The sequence below is a fragment of the Hippopotamus amphibius genome, chromosome 12 (assembly GCF_030028045.1).
Source record: "Hippopotamus amphibius kiboko isolate mHipAmp2 chromosome 12, mHipAmp2.hap2, whole genome shotgun sequence".
Classification (NCBI taxonomy): Eukaryota; Metazoa; Chordata; class Mammalia; order Artiodactyla; family Hippopotamidae; genus Hippopotamus; species Hippopotamus amphibius.
The window spans coordinates 69440066-69454799 of NC_080197.1; the positions used below are offsets into that span (position 1 = coordinate 69440066).

A 14734-nucleotide genomic window follows, 5' to 3' on the forward strand; every position below is an offset into this window, starting at 1 on the left:
TCTCTACATCTGCATCTTTATTCCTTCCCTGCCACTAGGTTCATCAGTACCATTTCTCTAGATTCCATATATATGCGTTAGCATATGGTATTTGTTTTTCTCTTTCTAACTTACTTCACTCTGTATGACAGACTCTAGGTCCATCCACCTCACTACAAATAACTAAATTGCATTCCTTTTTATGGCTGAGTAATGTTCCAATGTATGTATGTGCCGCATCTTCTTCTTTTTTTTTTTTTATTTTTTTGGGGGTACACCAGGTTCAATCATCTGTTTTTATACACATATCCCCATCTTCCCTCCCTTCCTTGACTTCCCCCGCCTCAAGTCCCCCCCACCCTCCCCGCCCCAGTCCTCTAAGGCATCTTCCATCCTCGAGTTGGGCTCCCTTTGTTATACAACAACTTCCCACTGACTATTTTACAGTTGGTAGTATATATATGTCTGTGCTACTCTCTCGCTTTGTCTCAGTTTAGGGGGCGGGGGGTGAAGGGGAAACTGTGCCGCATCTTCTTTATCCATTCATCTGTCGATGGACATTTTAGTTGCTTCCATGTCCTGGAGTCAGCATTTTAACAGCCTTATAGGTGATTCTAATATACAGCCTGGTTGAAAACCACTGAATCTCTCTAGATCACTTCCAGATCTAAGAGTCTACGTTTACCACCACTCCCGCTTCCCTTGGAATCTCTCCTGGTCTCTGTGCCCCTCCACCCTCTGCCCAGACCTAACCCTCAAGCCTCCCTTGACTCTTCGCCCTGATCCCTCACTGACTTCTTCCTGTGTACTTTGTATTCTACTTACTGGGTGGCACGAAGTCACTTCATACCTCATTAACTTCCTCTGCTTAATTAGGCAGAGGACAAGTCCCAAACAACTGCAGAATACATGGAAATTCACCGACAAAAACATACACAACAAATTAGGAGCGCTTTTAGAACCCCTAGGAAATGTTAACTGGAAGCAGAGAGGGGATCCATTCCTGGAAAGTGACTTTGAATCATAAAGTCACATGAAAGCTGGAACAGTACACATTTCATTTAATATTGACTCCATATTATGTATTCCCCTAGGCTGCCCCAACCTCGTTTGGTTGTGATCCTTGCAGATTTCACACATACAGTTGGCGCTCTGTTTCCAAGGAGACGAGCACTGACTGTACTGTGTTATTTGATATAAGGAACTTGAGCATCTGAGCATCCCTGGATTTTGGTACCTGGTGGGGAATGGGAGGGATCATGGACCCAGTACCCCGTGGAGATCATGTATATTTACTGTAACTTTATATTTACCATCACTCAGGTGAGTACAGTAAATCTCTCTTTCCTGAATAATCCTTTATCCTTTAAATAAGCAAAATGAAGTAGAAATTGGAAGCAGTGGTGTGGGTACTTTGGCTTTTTCCAATCATACTTCCATTGCAACCATGAAGACAGTGGCAGTGAAGCTGGTGGCTTTGCCTGGTAGCAATGAGAGTGTTTCCATTTTATTTACCTTAGTAGGTACAGATTTGGAATTTCCAAGTGCTAGTGGGGTATAACCTAATGACACTTTAATTTTATTCTGACCTTTTATAACTTGAATTAGAAACACTGGAAACCACTTTCTTTCCTGGACTGCACTTGAGGCTTTAGTTGGTGGAACCTTTTCAATTCAGTTGTCATTCTCCATAAGGTGGCTTTTTTTTTTTTTTCCCCAGCTAAGTGGCTTTAGTTAAGTTAGGTGAGGGGCACTGAGGCAGTTTCATCATTTAATCACACCATGTGCTCTGGACAGAAATCCAGGGCCAGGGACTGGTTCCTCTCTCTGCTAATTAATCCTCCATGTCAGGCATCTGGAAACCCGCCTCTTCTGCCTCGTCTGAATTGACTAATTAGTTAAGCTGTGTTTGTAAACAGGCCTTTTCTCCCCCAGCACTTTTTTCATCATGTTTCTTTAGCCACAAGCTGGTGACCCCATTTAATGGTAAACTACCTGGCCAATAATTTTGCTTTCCTGGGGGCTGAGGAGTTTTCATTTGGAGGCTGCCCAGAATGATACAAGAGGCCCAAGCTTTAGAGAGAGGCAGATAAGGAATTGAATCCAATTCAGCCATTTATTAATTATGTGACCACAGGCAAATGATCTTGCATCTCAAAATGTCAGTTTCCCCATTTTTCCCCTGGGAAATCTACCACTTAGCCCAGTGCCTGGCATATCCTCAGTATAAATACCTCTAAATAAATAAATACCTCTAAACATTGGGTATTTTCTGCTTGATACCAACTTGACTTTGTGCAGGGAATAGTCAGTTTCAAGACATTTCCACACACATTATCACATTTGTCGCTTTTGGGGGAGTTTTGATAAATGTTGTTACCCTCATATTTTACAGACAGAGAATCAGGCTCAGGAAGGTTAAGGAACAAGGTCCCACAGCTGGTTAGAGGCAGAGCCTGAGCAAGTCCACGCTCCTGGCCCAGTGCTTTTGCTTTGAGACCAGGTATCCCCCTGGCCTTTAGTGGATGACGTGAAACTAGATTATAAACACTGGGGAGAAAAAGAAAAGGGTTATACAAGATATCCCAAGAGCACCTTCTACAAGATAACGATAAGATAAGATACCACTGATACGAAAGGTGTTGAAATACCTGTTAGAGAAACAGTATGTGATAGTGGAAACATGGTGACAATTTTAACCTCTGAATTTCCCTCACTGTCCCACCCGCTTATGTTGCTTCGTGGGTAAATTGCTAGTCATTGTTGGGAACCAGAGTTATTCACTGATTGCAATAACATTGATACTTACCTGTGGACAATTTGTTACACAGCTGAATTCTTCTACCAGCCCTGTGAGATAAGTTGACTATCCCTGTGAACAGACATACATAACTCCCCACTTTGCTGTTAAAGAAACAGACTCCAAGAGGCTGATTTGTCACATTCACGGGACTTGGCAGGGGTAGGGCTGGGCCTGCAATCCCGGTTTCCAACTCTGCATTTAACACTGTTAACAGTACTACAATTAAGAAAGACTTAACGTCAGCACTGTATTTATTTATATTAAAGAGCTCTAAAGGACTTTGTGCTATTTTGTCTTTTAATTCTGTCTCCATTTATCTTTCTTCTTGCTTCTAGTTTCTTCACTGATTATGCCAGCTGTGCATAGCCTTTTCCCGAGGCGGATGTACTCCAGTTAACCTCTGCTGTGTAACAACCACCCCCAAAACTTAGTGACCTGAAACAACTCCCATTTTATTACCCGTTATTCTTTGGGATAGTTTGAGCTGGACTAAGCTGGGTGGCCCTTGGGTTGGTCTCACGTGGGGTCACTCACCTGATGTAGTCATCTGGTGGCCCAACCGAGGGTGGGTAATCCAAAATGGCCTCACGCGTGTGTCCAGCTGGCTGTCGGCTGGACCTCATTCTGCATGTGTGCTCATCCTCAAGGCGGCAGGCCCAAGCTCTTTCAGGGTTGTCAGCAGCGTTCCAAGAAGGCAAGACCCTTTGCACTGTTGCTCACCAAGTCTCTACTTTTTGCTGTCCTTTTGGTCAAAGCAAGTCACAAGGGCGTGGCTACTGAGACATATGATTCATTGGGCACCGTTAATAGAATAACCTACTGTAAATGGGTGTAAAAACAGTATCTATCTTATATGACTATCCTGAGAATGAAATGTGATAGTGCACGTGCAGTCCCCAACACATAGTAAATGCTCAGTAAATATTAGTATCATTAGGAGAATCACCATGCGCCGTTATTAGCTGCTAAGAGCAGATTCTTCTTTTGAAATCCCATTCATTCATTTATTCAGCTAACTTAGTATTACTGAGTTCCCATCGTGGTACTATTCTCTACGCTGAGAATTCGGGAAAAAAGAAATAATATTCCATCTCTGTCATCGAGGAACTCATAGTCTGCCAGAGCAGACCAGACACATGAGCAGTTAAATATAGTGCCCTGTGACAAGGTCAGGGTTGAGATTTGTACAAAGTGTTTGGGGGAGTACCAAAGAGGGATGCCTAACCCCTTCACCCAGCGTGGGGTTGTGGTGAGGAAAGGCTTCTTGATACCATATAAGCTGAATCCTAAAGGTTGAGTGGGTTTCATCCAGAAGAGCAGGGGTTTAAAGTGGAGAATTACAGCATGAGTGAAGACATTAGGTAAGAAAGAGTGTAGTGTGTTATTATCAGATAGAGTAAAAGGCTAGGAAATCTGAAGAGATAAGCCAGAAAGAAAGCAGGAAGAGAGAGAGAGAGAGAGGGAGGGAGTGTGGGTGGGAGCAGGAAAAATAAAGGGAAAATGTGGGGAGCAAATGTGGCCTCTTCCAAGGAGGTTGGGTAGTTTTCTGTAGGTGAATGAGGAGGCACTGACAGGCTTTGAGAAGCGTGAGGATGGGGTCAGATCTGCATTTTAAGAAATCTGGGGCCAAGAAAAAGATGAACTGGAGGAAAATAAGACTGGAGTGGGTAGGGACCAGCTAGGAGTAATCTAGAAATCCAGGCAAGAGATAGAATATCTGAGAATGGAGACCAGACTGAGATCCTTTTTTTTTTTTTTTTTTTTTTAAGATTTATTATTTATTTATTTTTGGCTGCGTTGGGTCTTCGTTGCTGCACGCAGGCTTTTCTCTAGTTGTGGCGAGAGGGGCCTACTCTTCGTTGCGGTGTGCAGGCTTCTCTTGTTGCAGAGCGTGGACTCTAGGGCACTCGGGCTCCAGTAGCTTGTGGCTCAGTAGTTGTGGCTCGCAGGTTCTAGAGCTCAGGCTCAGTAGTTGTGGTGCACGGGCTTAGTTACTCCGCAGTACGTGAGATCTTCCCGGATCAGGGCTCGAACCCGTGTCCTTACATTGGCAGGTGGAATCTTAACCACTGCACCACCAGGGAAGTACCCAGACTGAGATCTTCTCCTGCCATTTCCACCCTGCAAAGCTGGGGGAAGACATTTCAGTGAGAAAAGGAATGACTTTGAATATCCTAGTTTGGGATCGCACCGTCCAGAATATTCTGGAAAAAAAGCTATTTTCTACATACTTAACAAGTATGCTTGTCCACAGTATGGACCTTTTCTGGCTAAAGAGGGGTGGCAGACCCTGGGCAGTCTTAGAGTGTTCTTATTAGGGGTTTAGTCCTCGTGTGCATGGCCTTAGTGAGGTGTGAGCACACTGTTCTATGAATTCTACAAGGGACCTTCTCAGACACACATCTTAATGATTTTTTTTCTTTTCTCCGTGGTCTAGTCTTTTTCAACTTTAATGCATTTTCAGTGAGTTTGACCTCTTCTATTTGTGTTCCCTTATTGCCTCAGTTATTTTTATGTGCCTTTTCAATGTTTATGCCTTGTTTCTTTTCATATATATTCACAACCTTATGCCTTGGGTTTCCTGGATGGTCACGCTCTCAACTATGCTGCTTCATTGTGCCTGAAAACACATTCACAGTCATCAGACGTTACATTCAGATTTGTGGTCTGGAAAACATCATCATTATACTTATGCAATATGTTCCTTTTCCAGAATCCCTCCCATTACTTTCCGTTCGGCTCTTGTGCACAAGCACGCGGCAGTGCTGAAAGCCACTCTCCGCAGCCTTCCCTGATAAGGTCCTGCTCCAGCCCTGGCCCCTTTTTTCAAGCTCCTGAAGATTTGCACAAGAACCCGATTTTGTTTGTTTGGTTGGTTCACTCAATGTGCAACATCTGCATCATTTTTCTTAGTGTCCTGAGATGTACTTGATAGAGGTGCTAGCCTTGTGTGTCTAAGATTTATGGGTAGATTCGTACATATTTTCAAACAACCTTGTCTTTAAACATTAAATACATTTAAAATTCAGAGAAGGATCATGATGGAGGATGTGATAAAACTCATCAGGAGGCCAAGGGCAGAGTAAGCAGGGATCATCGGTTCAGTAAGCATTGTTTGAAGAGCAGTATAATCACCTCTGGCTTCCAGAAGTCTCCCGTGAGGACGTGGTGCCCCTGGGATGGTGGTGCTGCTTCCACGTCGTGTCTTTCATCCTGCTGCTGCTCGGGGCCTCCAGGACGTCTGATGCTATGGCGGTCCCAAGGCACATGGGCTGCCTAAGGAGAACAGGGGAGGTAGGCTATTCTGGCTGAGTACCATTTACTGAGCTTTATTACAACATGCCTGATACAGTTCTTAATGCGTCTTATCCAATATTTGAGGCAATATGGAGGAGTGGCAAAAAGCGAGGACTCTGGTATTAGAATGTCTGGAGTCAAATACTGCTTCTACCATCCGCTTGGCTTTTGAAACCTTTATATAGAGATCTTATAGGAACTTTCTGGTTATAAGCTCTTAATCCGGGATAAGGATTTGTGGGAGGGGTCCGTGGAAAATAGAAAGGGAGGTGAAAGGAATGGAAATAACTGGACCTGGCAGCAGAGTTTAGCATGTGGGCAGGTGGGTAAAAGATACCAAAGGAGCTGCTGAGTGAGATTGGCTGCAAGTGGAGACCCTGTGATTGTCCAAGTAACACCCCCCCCCCCCCACCACGGCCTGGGGGCTGGTGGGCGATGCCACCACAAGTCACTGTGGGACTCGACAAAGGGAAGTCTACTGATTGGCCCTGCCTACACCCCGGAACCTGGGGGGAGGCCTCCTGCTTCTCCTAGGTCCCATGCAGGGGGTGCTTATTTAGGGATGGCGGTGGGACCTGCCTGTCACTGGTGACGCAAACTGCTTCCTGGCCCCTGAGATGTTCACAGACAGTTGGTGATAAACACCAACCACCACCAACCAGCATCATTTATTTACTCACTGCTCACCACGTTCCAGGCATTTTGCAGAGCATTTTAGATACATTATTTCATTTAATTTTCATCAAAACCCCATGGAGATAGTTATAGTTATTACCTGTTGCCATTTATAGAGGAGATAAACAGTGTATCATGAGGACCATTTTGATTTTAAAGAGTAAACATGCAACTTGAATGAACTTAAGCAAAAGGCAAATTTATTATAAGGATGCTGGACTGTGTCACCAGAACCCACGAAGAGAATGTGGCTGAGCCTCCAGAACGCTGATACTCTCAGGTACCTTGCTCGCCCTCTCACTGGTATATACTTTCCTCTGGCAACTGGCTTCATTCTTCTCTCCCCATCGGCCAGTTTTCCCCGAGGGTACGAAACATGGTGGCCTGCAGCTTCTAATTTTCTTTTCTTCTGAGACATTTTATTTGCATGTATGTTTTACATCCCTAGAAAAAGAATCCAAGGGTTCTCCCTCCTATGTGTTTCCTTCTTCTTCATGGTCCATGATGCCAGCTGAGGTTGTCAGTAGAATGAAACCAACTGACAGGATGGGAGTGGGTTATTCTGCGATTTTTCTAGATTTCAGTGTGACTTCCTGGATTCGTGTGCTGGCTTGGCAGTGTCTTTACTGGTATTTACAAACGTGTGAATGAGTGTTTGCATGCACGCAGGTATGCGTGCAGCCCCACATCAGATCTGGGGCTGATTGCCCCCCACTCATTCAGCCTGCCTGTGAGGTTCACAGCAATTTTCCCAGCCCTGTGATCATCAATGATTTCAAAGTCGCCAGTATCACGGTGCTTCATCATCACAGGTAGAAACCTGACAGTGCCTTTGGAGCACGGCCTAATTAGAACCTGGCGTTTGTCTTTCTTTTCGGCCCTGTTGAGAGCATCAGCCAGGACGTCCACGCACACCATTATGGAGGCCTGGAAAGGTGGCGGAAAGAGCATCTGACTTTCAGATATTACAGCTTGTGCTCCTGGGGAAAGACTGACTTAAGACTCTTTGTTCCTAAGGTCAAAATTCCCAAGGATTCGAACCAACCAGTCGGGTGCCCACCCCTCAGATGTCACTGGGTCAGAGGATGGACTGGGAGATATAATAACATGCCCACCCTCAGAGGAACATGTGACTGGCATCAAGGAAGGGGCAGTTCACAAAAGGAGAGACCGAGCTAAGGAAAGGGGTGGGGAAGAGTGTGCGTTCGGGGGTCAGGCAGAGGATGGCTGATTAGTAGACAAAATAGCAGGTATCCACAACCCAGAATTTAAAAGGTTAGGTAATTCGTGCAGAGTCACACACAGCCAAACCCAGGACTCAGTTTAGGCCTTTCTGACTTCAAAGCCCACGCAGTTAACTAAGATGATAAATTGGAGTGACTTAGTGGGGTGAGCGAATGAATGAATGCACTCATACATACATATGTAAATACCAGTGAAGACCTTGCCGAGCCAGCGCAATTCAACCATAAAGGTAGCAGCGTGAAGGGAACCTGATGATGAGTGATGTCTGTGACGAAAGCCTGTAGCCCAGTCCCCCAAAGCAGGTTGTAACACCACGCGCAACCATCAGTCCGTCAGTCGGCATCCCAGCTGAGCCGGATTCTCAAGCCACCAAAGCTTTGGGCATGTTGCACACACGTCTGGAGCCCCATGATTCAAGAGGAAGTCGACTCAGAGGTGGTGGGACGTGACTTGGTGCTGTTGACGTTCGAGAGCTCTCTGCCTGGTTCCACATGTCCCAGAGGGCTTGGTTCAGGACCCAGTTTTGATGGTCAAGAAGAGGGGCCTTTTTTGGAAAAAGGTAAGATCAGAGGACGAGGTGGATGCGGCTCAGCCGTCAGGAACTGAGCCCCTCTAAGCTGCGGAATGGACTCCGAGGACGGCTGTCCAAGGATGGGGAGTTGGCTTAGGAGGTTTCTAACCCTTGGGCCAGGAAGGTATCAGGTACTTGAGGAAACCGTGTCGGGTCTTTCAGCCTATTTGAGCCTGTTTAGCAAACTGTTTACAGGCTAAATATGCGCTAACCTAAGAGAATTACTACGCTTTCTAAACTATCCATCTTGCCCCAGGGAGGGGTTTTTAGGAGAGGAACACCTGGCTCAGTTGGGTTCAAGGCCTCTGGTAAACGTAGAAGGGTTGTAGCAATTTTACTCTTGTGATCTCTGTTTTTATTTGCGCCTGAATTGAAAATACTGCATGAAACCGGAAGGATTGCATGCAGTTCACTCTGACATTTTGAAACATTGCATTAAGAGTTTGAGAAGTTGGAGTTGGTTCAGTGTTTCCCCCTTGCGAGGGGGGAACTGTGTTTCTGGGAGGAAAGTAAGCACATTGAAGAGCCGCACTGCTGTTGTTGGTAGTAGGAGTAGTAGTAACAGCGAGAAGGGGGAGAAGGAGGAGAAACACAGCAAATACTACTTGCGTAAAACCACCGTGCGCCAGGCCCAGAGATGGGATAACTCACCACAGGTCGCACAGCTCGTCTGCACCCTGCCTCCCACTGCCATCTGCTGCCATCCTGCCTGTGCCCCCCACCCCCACAGACTCCAGTTGACACTTGCTGTAGAGTCTTCAGACACAGCCATCAGTCCCAGCTTCTGGGAGGCTGAGATGAGGCGGGGAGGCTGTGGAGCTGAACAGACTCTCTCCTCTCTGAGATCACAGAAGGGAAGGAGTAAAGAGGTCAGGAGTATTCTCTTGGCAACATGGCACAACGCAAGAAATACGGGTCTCTAGGGTCAAACAGATCAGGGATGACATCCTGGACCCTCAACGAGCCTCAGTTTTTCTGCCTCTACTGTGGGCACCACAATAGCCACCTATTTGGGAGCTGGTGACAGTGGATGCCATCACTCTGTGTGAAGTGCCTGGCACAGGGCCTGACCCAGAAGAGCCACAATGACTCTAATATTACCGCGTCTCTGCTCATGGTGTTATCTGAAATGACCACAACTGTTCCCTGGTGCCGATGGAATCAGCACCTTCCATTCCTGGCCCCAGGTTCTACCCCAGCTCACCACGTCTCCGTTCCTTCACTCTCCAGAGCAGGACAGATGGAGGCAGGAACCGTGGAGCACAGGAGCCACACAGAGGGCCGTGGCCAGCAGCAGCAGCGGGTCTGCATAACTCCCAGGGAGCCCCAGGCTCTCTCGGAGGGGCAGGGGTCAGCCAGGGATAGCAGCTGAGGCCTGAGATGACACCTGATGTCTCGCTGCCACTGGGAGACCCACACAGGTGCCAGGCAGGAGTGGCTGGATGCATCTCCCTTGGGCGTGTGTGCCCAAAGCCACTGGTGCCCAGCTTAGCAAGTGTCAAAGCACCAAAAGGTCAAGGCAGTCATGGATCAAATTTGAGTATAGAAATTATTTTCTAACACATCCTTCAGAGCCCTAGCTTTCCAAATCTAGACATCACTGAGGAGGCACGTGATTAGGGGAAGGAGTGTGGCACATGCGCCACTCTGCGTACAGCCATCCACGTGGAACTGGGTCTGTCCAAGGCCCCTCTATGATCTAGAGGCAGAGTCGAGAGAGGCAGTGTGTGGGGCAGCCCATACCTCCTACAGCCTTTCCATGGAAGAGCACTGGACTGATACCTGGCACTGGGGGCTTTCTGAGGGTATGAAGTGAAGTATTTGTCCCCCAGTGACATCAGTCAATAATTTACCGAGAACGCACTTGTTCAAGCCAGTATGAGGGACAGAAAGAGGTAAATAATATAGTCTCTGCCCTTGAGTGCTTAAAGACACATTCAGAGAGAGATATTTGTGTATCAAACGATAACTAACATTTTAATGCAATAGCCCGAGGGAGCAGTTGACCCACAAAATGATTCCAGAAGATCAAATAGAACTTCTCTGGGCAGGGGTGGCAAGGCACAGCGTCGTGGTGGCACTGCGGCCTGAGCAGGGCTACAAAGGATGGAGAGCATTTGAGAAACATGGAAGCGGCTGCTGGAGGGAAGACTGTGCAGCCCAGAAAGCAAAGCTGCCCATCTGCCACACACAGTGTAGAAAAAGCTCCACAAAAAACGTAAGAACAAAGAACACCAAGAGAAGACATAGAAAACAAACATGGTCACCAAAGGGGAGATGGAGGGTAGGAGGGACAAGTAAGGAGTATGGGATTAACAGTTACAAACTACTATACATAAAATAGATGAGCAACCAGGGAATACTGTAAAGCATGGGAATTATTTTCAACATCTTGTAATAACCTATAATGGAATATAATCTAAAAAAATACAATTGAATCACTTAGGTGCACACTTGAACACAATATTATAAATCAACTATCCTTAAAAATAGATAAATAAATAATAGTAAAGAGCAAAATATTAGAGAAACAAAGCCAAATGCATCATATTAATTAATATAAATGAACAAAATTTAGGTATTAAGACAAAAAGACTTTCAGGTTGGCTTACAAAGCAAAAGCCAACTGCATGCTGTACCCTAGAGACACACCTAAAATAAATTTAGTGCTTGTATACTTCTTCCCATTCCCTGATTCTTAGTACATGCTATTTTATTTTCCATTGTCAATGTTTATAACGTATGCATTTCATTGTATAACCTTAGTTTTTCTAGTGTTTATTCCTAGCTCTATGTTTAAATTAGTATCGCAAATAACACTGCCAAACATTAAAGAAAAGAAAAGCTGTGAGAGTGGGGTAAATCTTTTTTTTAAAGTAAGGGTGAGAAATCAAATGTTCTGTATAAAAAGAGATATATTTTACTTTGAAAGGAAGAAGTAAAAGTAAAAGCTTATGCATAAAGATACCAAAAACGGTCAGGAGACAAATCTAAGAGTAGAAGAATATTTCAAGCACATCTGACAGATAAAGGGTTACTATCATACTACAGCAGAGCTCCCTACAAGTAGATAGAAAAGACAAACAACTCAATAGAAAATGGGTGAAGGATGAGAGTAGAGGATTAAAGAGGAAAATCAGAATGGCTAACGGACGTGCAAGGGTGTTCCGGCCCACTGCGAGTCAAGGAGATGAAAATTAGACCAATTAGGTACCATTTATTTTTCAGATTGGTGACCGTTTAGGAGGGGTGACAACCTAGTGCTGGTGAGAAAGTGAGCAAGGCACACCCTTGTGCTTTGCTGATAGGACTTTTAGTCACTCCAAACCTTTGGTAAGGTATTCTGGCAACATCAAGCACATTTGAAGACACAAATATCCTTTCATTCTACTTTATTACCGGGAACTAATGCTTTGGAAATACTAAGACATGTATTCAATAGTATGTGTTTTGGTTACATTTGGGGGAACATCCTAAATGTTTATCAGTAGGGGCATGACTGAATAAATTGGGGTGCACTCATTATTAGAAAGTACTAGGCAGCCTTCTATTGAGTTGGAAGGAAGCCCATGGTGTATAATTGAGAAAAGCAAGTTTGCAGAGACGTGTGTACTATGACTTGATTTTGGAAAAACACATACATACATACACACACACATGTACACACATATCCATTCCTTACATGTGTGTATATGTATTTTATATGAATATAGAGAATGGATGGTCATACACCAGAATACTCACTTGGTTACCAGGAATAGAGGGGAGGGATGGATACAGAAAAATAAAGATTGAACAAAATCAAGTGTTATCACAGACTTAACCTTTCAAAGCTAAGATGTGTAGCTTTGGGGGAGGAGACATAGGAGTACCGTGCTCTCCTCAGATTTCTGTTCTGTTGGGAGTCTCAGGCCTGCCCCGGGGAAGCCTCCACACATGGCCAGGCACAGCTACCCAATTGACACCACTTTGGGAAGGGATGGGGTACAGATCCCGGCTGCCTGGCAGAGACTCTGCCAGTCCCTTCTGCTTGCTCAGGGAAGTTACATGTAGTTTTCGATTTTGCATTCCAACAGCAGACAAAGGCTTCAAATAAGCAGCAAGTGTTTAGTGTTAGATCCAGATGTCATCTCCAGTAAGAAACAAAAATGCTTTGATTTGGGAAAAATAACCTTTGACGCTTAAAGAGTCTCTAATAACTGCTTTGTTCCAGAATCTTGAGAGATGACTTTGTGTGCAGATGAGAGAGGCCGCCTGGGGAGAGCGATGCCCTCTGCTCTCTATGCAAGGACTGCGGCGGTCGTCACAGCCACCGCGCGCTGCCCGGGCCCCTCACCCTTCTCCATGGGGACACGTTCACCCAGCGGACAGATTCGGGGACTTCCAGAAGGAGTACCGCCCCCATGTGTCCCAGGGTCCTGATGGGTGCCAGCTTCCCTGCTGGTGGTGGAGGAAATCTGTCAGCAGAAGGAAGACTTTGACATCTCAAATCACCACAGATTGGTTCTAGAATTTTCCTAAGGGAAAGCTTATGGAATAACACGCTGTAAGTTTGTGAGGCAGACTTCCTTCTGAGGAGAAATCCCTGGCTGAACAGGTGTTCAGCTGGTACTGAGAGAAGCAACCAGAAACCCTCAAAATGACTCCATGTTTTCCTGAGAAAACTAATCAGAGATTTTTTTTTTTCTCTTGAGAAAGATGATTTCAGGTCTCAAGAGATCTTTTGAAATGTTAGTGTGGCAGGAACTGCATTTTTTACAGACAGATGTTGTTGTTAAATGTGCTTGTGGAGATGATGTTTGTTTAGTGCTTCCCTCTGAGGAATTCAGAGAGCTTTACAGACATTTTCTTCATTATTTCCTAAGGTTTTTTCCTTCCTCCTGAACATATTTTACTCTTGACTATAAATTTTTCATTCAGTTTTTCTCACTGGATTTTCTCTGAAATATTTCCTGTTAACCTCATGTCCTCCTACTCTCAGCATTTCCGATATGATATACTCACGCTGGTTCAGACACCCTAGAAAAGAATTCAAGATTTTTCCTTTCAGGATCTCAGGCTTCTCTTTCTCTACTTACTTTTACAAATTTTCCCGCTTATAATATTTTCACCATACCTTCTTCTCCTTAAAAGAAGAATTGCTTGAAACATACCTTATTCTTCTACATAGATAGTCCCTATTTTATTTAATTTGAGTTGTTTGCTTGTTTCTAACAGTCTTGCTTCACAAAGAAGTTGAAGTAACTAATGTGGGATAACTACACACAGTCTTTAACATGAGTTCTGTGTATTGGTGCTGCACATCTGATATTCATAGCAGAGTTGTGTTTTTTTTTTTTTTTTCAAACCTGTTTCTCCTTTCAGTCCTGAAGAAATCTGTTAACTCTCCTTCTGACTGTAATCATCCTTGAAGAAACAATCAAAAAAAAAAAAAAAAAAAATCAAGACTTTAAGACAAGCTAATCTTTTGTAGAAACAGATCAGATGCTTCCCTCCTTTCAGGGAATAACAGCCAAAAACACCTTTTTACTGGGCTCTAATCAGATGGAAACATAGTAGGGAGCCTCTGTCCTAAAGAGATCCTGGGATCATGAGATTATGTAGAAAGCACCTTAGAAATCACTCCCTATTTTACAGATGTGGAAACTGAGGCTCAGAGAGTTATAGAAATGTGCCCATAGTCACAGAAATACTTAGGGACACGTTCAGAATTTCGTTTAGGAGACAAGACATCTAAAAAGTCACTGGGGGCTTCCTAGGTGGCGCAGTGGTTGAGAATCCACCTGCCAATGCAGGGGACACGGGTTCGATCCCTGCTCCAGGAAGATCCCATATACCGCGGAGCAACTAAGTCCGTGCGCCATAACTGTTGAGCCTGCGCTTTAGAGCCCGTGAGCCACAGCTATTGAGCCCACGTGCCGCAACTACTGAAGCCCACGCGCCTAGAGCCCGTGCTCTGCAACAAGAGAAGCCACGGCAGTGAGGAGCCCGCACACCGCAAGGAAGAGTAGCCCCCACTCACTGCAACTAAAAAGAAAGCCCACGCACAGCAAAAAAGACCCAACACAGCCAATAAAATAAATAAATAAATAAATAAATAAATTTATTTTAAAAAAAGTCACTAGATAAGGTAGTAAAGAGCGTGAAACAGTGAATGATCTGGT

General features: G+C 44.9%; 1 protein-coding gene and 1 pseudogene across 1 annotated transcript in view; one reads left to right on the plus strand and one right to left on the minus strand.

The window, feature by feature from the left end:
• The window catches only part of GRIN2B (glutamate ionotropic receptor NMDA type subunit 2B), a 298073-nt gene that overhangs the window by 229549 nt on the left and 53790 nt on the right, over nt 1-14734 (plus strand). The gene's annotated exons all lie outside the window — the stretch shown is intronic.
• On the minus strand, nt 7199-7675 carry LOC130832955 (40S ribosomal protein S15a-like; annotated as a pseudogene).